A 3,211-nucleotide genomic window follows, 5' to 3' on the forward strand; every position below is an offset into this window, starting at 1 on the left:
GCGCGCGGTGACGTCAGCGCGCCGGTCCCGGGACTGCGTCACCGCCGCGCGAGGCGCCGGGGAGTCTGAGGTCGCGGAGCGCTGCCGCGCGCGTGGCCAGCTGTGGGCCGTTGGTCAACCCGCGGACTGAGGCGGGACCAATCCCAACAACCTGGTATTTTGTTATTTATTCTCGCGGTTTGAGTACTTTTGACGTGTCTTTCTCTTCCTGTTCCGAACATTCTCCCGAGGGGGACGTGGCAAACCGTGAGCCGAGTTTGAATCTTGGGAAATCCTGCGGAAACGCCCATGCGCGGGTCGTTTTGCACCTTTTCTGCGCGTCACCTCAGTTATTTGATCTATCTACTAGCCAAATTCCTCTAGTGTGACGCCTCCACTTGTCGTAGATGACAACATTTGAGGATGGAGTCAACCTTTTGCTTCAGTTAAACAATTGTGCCCGTTTTAAACAGTTACAGCCGTTTTTCCTCAGAACTCAGCTGTGTAACAAACGTTCAACAGCTGGCGATGGAAATTGAAAAATGCGAAGTGTTGCAAAGTAGAACAGCATCAGAAGATTAATTTTGAAGGGTTGGTTTTATAATCTTTTGGGAATTATAAATATACCTCTTTTATAATCGACCAGTGTATCTTTTACTTTTAAATTTATTTGTTTTTAAACTTTGGTTGTCTGTTCTGGAATGCACGAAAAAGTGCATTTCAGAAGCTCATTGCTAGAACCATGGACGGTATATCAGACCAGGCTTCACTCATGTTTTTTCTGAATGTGACTAATATAGATTGTATACATTTATATATGTGTGTATATAAAACGGTATGCAAATTACAAAGGAGCCCACTTATCAATGAAGTTTTAGTTAACTGATGGAAAATTGCAAGAAATCTTGGTGCTGCTAGTCATGGACGTTTTGTCCCCCCACCCCCAGTAGTGCCACGAAAGTAGTGGCGTGCAGTAAATGTTTGTTGTGTTGCAGCCAGCGAACTTCTTAATTTATGGGCTGTGAAGACACCCTTTGTCAATGAAATCAGATGCTTTCTTTTCTCAGGGGAACTCCAGGGGGCAATCATTTCAAAAACTTCCAGATAACAAGCCACTTAATTAGGCAGCCGGGGAATTCCAAGACCCAGCACCATTTCCCATTTCCTGTCCTTGTCATTTCTGCCTGCCAATCAATCAGCCACAGAACAGGAGTTCTTCTGTTCCAATGTTAATAGTAAAAAGAAAGTATTTGTAACAGTTTGTGATACAGAGAAAAGAAATGCCATGGCTCCCAATGACTAAAAACTAGCAAATATGCATACGAGTATTTCAGCGTTTAGTTCAAGTCACTGTTTCTCGGAAAGTTACAGAACCTTCCTTATATATGTGGGAAAATAATAGAGTAAGAATTGTTCATTATGAATTAAAGATTATTTTTCTTTTTCAGTTCTTGTCCAGACCAAAAATTAACATAATATACTTCAGTATAGGGGGAAATTAGAATTTTAAAAACTCAAAAGCCTTAGATATTTCCCCCCAAAAAAGTATGTAATAACGTTCAGATATAATAAATACTAATTTATAACTTTGATCTTGTATAACCTTGTAGTTCGAGGTTTAATTTATTCAGTTAGTGTTTTTCATATTTTCAGTGTGGAGTTGATGGTGATTTTTAAAAATAAGATCTATTACTGCTGAGGTTGCTATCCTAATATTTTTCACATTTATGTAGAGAGAAATGTTTACAATTTTAAGGGAAAGAAGATTGAAGACAATTTTAAGAAAAAAAGGTTGAAGGGACTTGTCCACCAGATAACGTTGTTAAGAAAACCATAGTAATTAAGACAGTATTGTATTAGCATAAGAATGGACAAATAAAGGACTCCAAAAAGACACATATTTATATAGAATATATATTCATATATATATGAATTTGATATATGACATTACTATTACATATTAGTGAGAAAAGGATGAACTACTCAAGTAATGCTCGATGAACATGTATTGTAATGGAAAAGTTAGAACTTTACCTAAAATATTGAAACATTCCTGGTGGATAAAAAACCCTAAAAGTGAACAGCTATCATTATGAATCCAGTGATTTAAATGTATTTTGTGAGTTGTAACCCATTGCAGTTATTGTCATTATTGGAGCTTAAGTTTTGTTTTTTGTTTTTTGTTTTTTTTAAATCTTAGGCCAACAAATGTATATTTCCTTTAGGAAAGGAAATATATCCTGTTTTTAGAGCTTTTCATGCTGATGATTATCAGTGGCCTTTAGCTCAAAATAATCCATATGCCGAAGAGGCACATTTTGGGACGGCATATTCTGGTACCCCTCAGTATACAGGTGAAATGTATACTTTGCAGTTTTTGAAGTATTTCATTTTTTTAAATCAAATGAGCAGAACCCAACACATTAAGAATTTGAAAATTATGACAATATCACAACTTCCTTCCCCAACTTGTAGATATTTACAAACATCTTTTCATCTGTTGAAAAAAATCACTTAATAGATCTGTCTTAACAGTGGATTTTTTTCCTTCATAAAACCTTTTCAATAGGTTCACTTGGTTTAATTTATCTTACATAGGATGTGACCAAGAAAAGTATGGAAAAGATTTTTAGAGCTACATTGTGGGAAATGAATGTTCGTGACAGCCTTTAAAAGTCTATTTGAAGTCTTATTTTTTAAAATTTCAGAAATATTACTTAAAACCTTAATTAGTGAACTTTAATTATTTAATGTAAATTAGAATCTCTGCAGCTCCAATTTCAAAAATCAATGAGTTAAAAGTTTATTTAAATGGGTTTAAAGATGGCCCTTATATACTATTAGCCTTGTGTTAATGTTCTCATGACAGACTGGGACCGTTAGCTCAAAAGCTTCCCTTTGTCAAACTTAAATTTTTACACATCTAATTGCTTTAAGTATATCCCATAAAATAAACATATTTTAAGCCATTTAAAAGCTTGCCTGTTTTTCATACCTAGCATCCACCAGCTAATGACAAACCCTCTGGTTCTTAAAGACCCCAAGCTGATCCTGTTCTTTGGAACTCCCTGACTCAGAGACTCACCATCTAGCTGTTGTGCAACATCACCCGGACAGTAAGCCTTCTTTCTGTTTCCCCTTTTGCCTTAAAGTTCCCTTGCCATCTTTCCCTTCTGGTAGTGACTCCATACCTCTTTGGAAGCTCACCTGCTGTAAGAGACTAACCCTTGCA

Source organism: Rousettus aegyptiacus, unplaced genomic scaffold (genome assembly GCF_014176215.1).
Source record: "Rousettus aegyptiacus isolate mRouAeg1 unplaced genomic scaffold, mRouAeg1.p scaffold_m13_p_5, whole genome shotgun sequence".
Lineage (NCBI taxonomy): Eukaryota > Metazoa > Chordata > Mammalia > Chiroptera > Pteropodidae > Rousettus > Rousettus aegyptiacus.